Below are 6,605 nucleotides of genomic sequence, written 5' to 3'. Positions count from 1 at the left end.
CATCTCGTTCGGCTCGAGCCAAGGATTCAGATGACATAAGGCACGTGGCTCTGCGACGAACCGTTTGGGAGTTACGAGCGATGCCGTACTCTCTGTCGCCGCAGAGCCAGCGTCAGGCCGATCGGGGCGAGGCCCGGTGACGTTGCAGACGGGGGAGGGTACTACCATCACACAGCGTTTCAGGTGTTTCCATCTTTGTTTGATGGTTCTTTTACATTTCAATTTTCTTATTTTTCCGCTTACAGCGCCACCTAGTGGCCTGTCGCAGCGCCCTTTTACACCTGACCGCTGACTGAGCCCCTGCACAGGTGTGCCGATTTGGGTGAAGGGATCTCACTCCTTCCTGGAGTTATAGCCATTTGAGCCACCTCGGCCACACCACCTTGGCACGTTTTGAGGTCCCCTCGCCAAGGTGAATGGAAATTTCCACTTTTTTTGGATGATTATTGACAGTCAGACTCCAGAGAAGCATTCTGTGCTGATCTGGGTGGGACTGGGCCAAATACCTGCCGCTAGTTTGCAAAAGAAGGTTTTCGACAAAATCCCAAATACCCGAAAATTTCGTCAGAGCGACGAGCCAATCTGAGACCTGCATCTCGTTCGGCTCGAGCCAAGGATTCCGATGACATAAGGCACGTGGCTCTGCGACGAACCGTTTGGGAGTTACGAGCGATGCCGTACTCTCTGTCGCCGCAGAGCCAGCGTCAGGCCGATCGGGGCGAGGCCCGGTGACGTTGCAGACGGGGGAGGGTACTACCATCACACAGCGTTTCAGGTGTTTCCATCTTTGTTTGATGGTTCTTTTACATTTCAATTTTCTTATTTTTCCGCTTACAGCGCCACCTAGTGGCCTGTCGCAGCGCCCTTTTACACCTGACCGCTGACTGAGCCCCTGCACAGGTGTGCCGATTTGGGTGAAGGGATCTCACTCCTTCCTGGAGTTATAGCCATTTGAGCCACCTCGGCCACACCACCTTGGCACGTTTTGAGGTCCCCTCGCCAAGGTGAATGGAAATTTCCACTTTTTTTGGATGATTATTGACAGTCAGACTCCAGAGAAGCATTCTGTGCTGATCTGGGTGGGACTGGGCCAAATACCTGCCGCTAGTTTGCAAAAGAAGGTTTTCGACAAAATCCCAAATACCCGAAAATTTCGTCAGAGCGACAAGCCAATCTGAGACCTGCATCTCGTTCGGCTCGAGCCAAGGATTCCGATGACATAAGGCACGTGGCTCTGCGACGAATCGTTTGGGAGTTACGAGCGATGCCGTACTCTCTGTCGCCGCAGAGCCAGCATCAGGCCGATCGGGGCGAGGCCCGGTGACGTTGCAGACGGGGGAGGGTACTACCATCACACAGCGTTTCAGGTGTTTCCATCTTTGTTTGATGGTCCTTTTACATTTCAATTTTCTTATTTTTCCGCTTACAGCGCCACCTAGTGGCCTGTCGCAGCGCCCTTTTACACCTGACCGCTGACTGAGCCCCTGCACAGGTGTGCCGATTTGGGTGAAGGGATCTCACTCCTTCCTGGAGTTATAGCCATTTGAGCCACCTCGGCCACACCACCTTGGCACGTTTTGAGGTCCCCTCGCCAAGGTGAATGGAAATTTCCACTTTTTTTGGATGATTATTGACAGTCAGACTCCAGAGAAGCATTCTGTGCTGATCTGGGTGGGACTGGGCCAAATACCTGCCGCTAGTTTGCAAAAGAAGGTTTTCGACAAAATCCCAAATACCCGAAAATTTTGTCAGAGCGACGAGCCAATCTGAGACATGCATCTCGTTCGGCTCGAGCCAAGGATTCCGATGACATAAGGCACGTGGCTCTGCGACGAACCGTTTGGGAGTTACGAGCGATGCCGTACTCTCTGTCGCCGCAGAGCCAGCGTCAGGCCGATCGGGGCGAGGCCCGGTGACGTTGCAGACGGGGGAGGGTACTACCATCACACAGCGTTTCAGGTGTTTCCATCTTTGTTTGATGGTCCTTTTACATTTCAATTTTCTTATTTTTCCGCTTACAGCGCCACCTAGTGGCCTGTCGCAGCGCACTTTTACACCTGACCGCTGACTGAGCCCCTGCACAGGTGTGCCGATTTGGGTGAAGGGATCTCACTCCTTCCTGGAGTTATAGCCATTTGAGCCACCTCGGCCACACCACCTTGGCACGTTTTGAGGTCCCCTCGCCAAGGTGAATGGAAATTTCCACTTTTTTTGGATGATTATTGACAGTCAGACTCCAGAGAAGCATTCTGTGCTGATCTGGGTGGGACTGGGCCAAATACCTGCCGCTAGTTTGCAAAAGAAGGTTTTCGACAAAATCCCAAATACCCGAAAATTTCGTCAGAGCGACGAGCCAATCTGAGACCTGCATCTCGTTCGGCTCGAGCCAAGGATTCCGATGACATAAGGCACGTGGCTCTGCGACGAACCGTTTGGGAGTTACGAGCGATGCCGTACTCTCTGTCGCCGCAGAGCCAGCGTCAGGCCGATCGGGGCGAGGCCCGGTGACGTTGCAGACGGGGGAGGGTACTACCATCACACAGCGTTTCAGGTGTTTCCATCTTTGTTTGATGGTCCTTTTACATTTCAATTTTCTTATTTTTCCGCTTACAGCGCCACCTAGTGGCCTGTCGCAGCGCCCTTTTACACCTGACCGCTGACTGAGCCCCTGCACAGGTGTGCCGATTTGGGTGAAGGGATCTCACTCCTTCCTGGAGTTATAGCCATTTGAGCCACCTCGGCCACACCACCTTGGCACGTTTTGAGGTCCCCTCGCCAAGGTGAATGGAAATTTCCACTTTTTTTGGATGATTATTGACAGTCAGACTCCAGAGAAGCATGCTGTGCTGATCTGGGTGGGACTGGGCCAAATACCTGCCGCTAGTTTGCAAAAGAAGGTTTTCGACAAAATCCCAAATACCCGAAAATTTCGTCAGAGCGACGAGCCAATCTGAGACCTGCATCTCGTTCGGCTCGAGCCAAGGATTCCGATGACATAAGGCACGTGGCTTTGCGACGAACCGTTTGGGAGTTACGAGCGATGCCGTACTCTCTGTCGCCGCAGAGCCAGCGTCAGGCCGATCGGGGCGAGGCCCGGTGACGTTGCAGACGGGGGAGGGTACTACCATCACACAGCGTTTCAGGTGTTTCCATCTTTGTTTGATGGTCCTTTTACATTTCATTTTTCCGCTTACAGCGCCACCTAGTGGCCTGTCGCAGCGCCCTTTTACACCTGACCGCTGACTGAGCCCCTGCACAGGTGTGCCGATTTGGGTGAAGGGATCTCACTCCTTCCTGGAGTTATAGCCATTTGAACCACCTCGGCCACACCACCTTGGCACGTTTTGAGGTCCCCTCGCCAAGGTGAATGGAAATTTCCACTTTTTTTGGATGATTATTGACAGTCAGACTCCAGAGAAGCATTCTGTGCTGATCTGGGTGAGACTGGGCCAAATACCTGCCGCTAGTTTGCAAAAGAAGGTTTTCGACAAAATCCCAAATACCCGAAAATTTCGTCAGAGCGACGAGCCAATCTGAGACCTGCATCTCGTTCGGCTCGAGCCAAGGATTCCGATGACATAAGGCACGTGGCTTTGTGACGAACCGTTTGGGAATTACGAGCGATGCCGTACTCTCTGTCGCTGCAGAGCCAGCGTCAGGCCGATCGGGGCGAGGCCCGGTGACGTTGCAGACGGGGGAGGGTACTACCATCACACAGCTTTTCAGGTCTCCCAGACTTACCAAAGCCGAGATGGGCATCGTCGTGTCCGGCTTCTTCCCCGCTGCATCAAATCAACATCGCTTCTCGGCCTTTTGGCTAAGATCAAGTGTAGTATCTGTTCTTATCAGTTTAATATCTGATACGTCCCCCATCCGGGGACTACATATTAAATGGATTTTTAGATCACGGAGCTGGAGCCGGGGCTTGCTCCGTCCATTCCACGCATCGGCCTGGTATTGCAGTGTCTCCAGGAACGGTGTGCTTTCCCTTTTTCGGGAATGCCATTTATTGTGACGAATAGCAGAGCAAGTAATGAGGTCTGCCTTTGCAGGTCCTGTGGTTTATTGCGGACTCACTTCTGAGGCACCCCGCTGAGGTGTTGGACTCTTCCACTAACGATGCTCCCACCTGAGGTCTCGGAGACTTTCACTGACGAGGTGATGTATCGAATTCGGTGTGTTTGGTTAAAGGGAGTCAACTAAAACCAGCGTTGGGAAGCAGTTTCCAGGCCAGTAATGGAAGTCGCCCATCCTTCCTTTGTTGGGGTTTACGGAGGGCTAACCGTTGGTGAGGATGGTAGAGACGCAAATTGTACCTCTGGCTGGCTGCTTGGGTCTTCATACTTACCTGGCAGGGGAGACACCATGATCAAGAAGGCGGTTCACCCAGGGCGAGGCTTGTCCATTGCACTACGGCCATGCTGACCCCTGCGAATTCCCCAAATGTGGGAATCTCGACTGCATAATTTATGGTAGTGGGGGACTGCGTTCGCGCTCTCCCCTGAATTAACTGGTGAAACAAAGCAGAAAGATCTATCTCAGTTACTTATCAGTTTCAGAATGATGAGTCCTGCCACATGCTGGGTATGTGTTTTGAGCTCATGAAACAAAATCACTTACGCTCTTGAAATATCGGTCCCTGGTGTGTGGTTTAGTTCGAATTTTGCACAGACCTCACTTTGCAAGTCGATTGGATTGACTGCAGCCTAGCTGTAGCTGTCTCCATGTTTGTTTTTCGTTGTGCTTTTTCAAATCATATTAGTTTTTTCCGCTTACAGCGCCACCTAGTGGCCTGTTGCAGCGCCCTTTTACACCTGACCGCTGACTGAGCCCCTGCACAGGTGTGCCGATTTGGGTGAAGGGATCTCACTCCTTCCTGGAGTTATAGCCATTTGAGCCACCTCGGCCACACCACCTTGGCACGTTTTGAGGTCCCCTCGCCAAGGTGAATGGAAATTTCCACTTTTTTTGGATGATTATTGACAGTCAGACTCCAGAGAAGCATGCTGTGCTGATCTGGGTGGGACTGGGCCAAATACCTGCCGCTAGTTTGCAAAAGAAGGTTTTCGACAAAATCCCAAATACCCGAAAATTTCGTCAGAGCGACGAGCCAATCTGAGACCTGCCTGGCTGCTTGGGTCTTCATACTTACCTGGCAGGGGAGACACCATGATCAAGAAGGCGGTTCACCCAGGGCGAGGCTTGTCCATTGCACTACGGCCATGCTGACCCCTGCGAATTCCCCAAATGTGGGAATCTCGACTGCATAATTTATGGTAGTGGGGGACTGCGTTCGCGCTCTCCCCTGAATTAACTGGTGAAACAAAGCAGAAAGATCTATCTCAGTTACTTTTCAGTTTCAGAATGATGAGTCCTGCCACATGCTGGGTATGTGTTTTGAGCTCATGAAACAAAATCACTTACGCTCTTGAAATATCGGTCCCTGGTGTGTGGTTTAGTTCGAATTTTGCACAGACCTCACTTTGCAAGTCGATTGGATTGACTGCAGCCTAGCTGTAGCTGTCTCCATGTTTGTTTTTCGTTGTGCTTTTTCAAATCATATTAGTTTTTTTCCGCTTACAGCGCCACCTAGTGGCCTGTTGCAGCGCCCTTTTACACCTGACCGCTGACTGAGCCCCTGCACAGGTGTGCCGATTTGGGTGAAGGGATCTCACTCCTTCCTGGAGTTATAGCCATTTGAGCCACCTCGGCCACACCACCTTGGCACGTTTTGAGGTCCCCTCGCCAAGGTGAATGGAAATTTCCACTTTTTTTGGATGATTATTGACAGTCAGACTCCAGAGAAGCATGCTGTGCTGATCTGGGTGGGACTGGGCCAAATACCTGCCGCTAGTTTGCAAAAGAAGGTTTTCGACAAAATCCCAAATACCCGAAAATTTCGTCAGAGCGACGAGCCAATCTGAGACCTGCATCTCGTTCGGCTCGAGCCAAGGATTCCGATGACATAAGGCACGTGGCTTTGCGACGAACCGTTTGGGAGTTACGAGCGATGCCGTACTCTCTGTCGCCGCAGAGCCAGCGTCAGGCCGATCGGGGCGAGGCCCGGTGACGTTGCAGACGGGGGAGGGTACTACCATCACACAGCGTTTCAGGTGTTTCCATCTTTGTTTGATGGTCCTTTTACATTTCATTTTTCTTATTTTTCCGCTTACAGCGCCACCTAGTGGCCTGTCGCAGCACCCTTTTACACCTGACCGCTGACTGAGCCCCTGCACAGGTGTGCCGATTTGGGTGAAGGGATCTCACTCCTTCCTGGAGTTATAGCCATTTGAGCCAACTCGGCCACAACACCTTGGCACGTTTTGAGGTCCCCTCGCCAAGGTGAATGGAAATTTCCACTTTTTTTGGATGATTATTGACAGTCAGACTCCAGAGAAGCATTCTGTGCTGATCTGGGTGAGACTGGGCCAAATACCTGCCGCTAGTTTGCAAAAGAAGGTTTTCGACAAAATCCCAAATACCCGAAAATTTCGTCAGAGCGACGAGCCAATCTGAGACCTGCATCTCGTTCGGCTCGAGCCAAGGATTCCGATGACATAAGGCACGTGGCTTTGTGACGAACCGTTTGGGAATTACGAGCGATG

The 6,605-nt window shown here is 51.8% G+C and overlaps 3 non-coding genes across 3 annotated transcripts; all 3 read left to right on the top strand.

Moving 5' to 3' along the window:
- Positions 1-3,797: 3,797 nt before the first annotated feature.
- LOC132118779 (U2 spliceosomal RNA) lies at positions 3,798-3,988 on the top strand. The gene has a single exon (XR_009426000.1). It is a non-coding gene; the product is annotated as a U2 spliceosomal RNA (small nuclear RNA).
- Positions 3,989-4,340: 352 nt separating this feature from the next.
- LOC132118900 (U1 spliceosomal RNA) lies at positions 4,341-4,504 on the top strand. Its single transcript, XR_009426067.1, has one exon. It is a non-coding gene; the product is annotated as a U1 spliceosomal RNA (small nuclear RNA).
- Positions 4,505-5,144: 640 nt separating this feature from the next.
- LOC132118899 (U1 spliceosomal RNA) lies at positions 5,145-5,308 on the top strand. Its single transcript, XR_009426066.1, has one exon. It is a non-coding gene; the product is annotated as a U1 spliceosomal RNA (small nuclear RNA).
- Positions 5,309-6,605: the final 1,297 nt, after the last annotated feature.

The sequence above is a fragment of the Carassius carassius genome, chromosome 37 (assembly GCF_963082965.1).
Source record: "Carassius carassius chromosome 37, fCarCar2.1, whole genome shotgun sequence".
Taxonomy (NCBI): Eukaryota; Metazoa; Chordata; class Actinopteri; order Cypriniformes; family Cyprinidae; genus Carassius; species Carassius carassius.
This window is presented reverse-complemented; position numbering and strand designations above follow the sequence as displayed.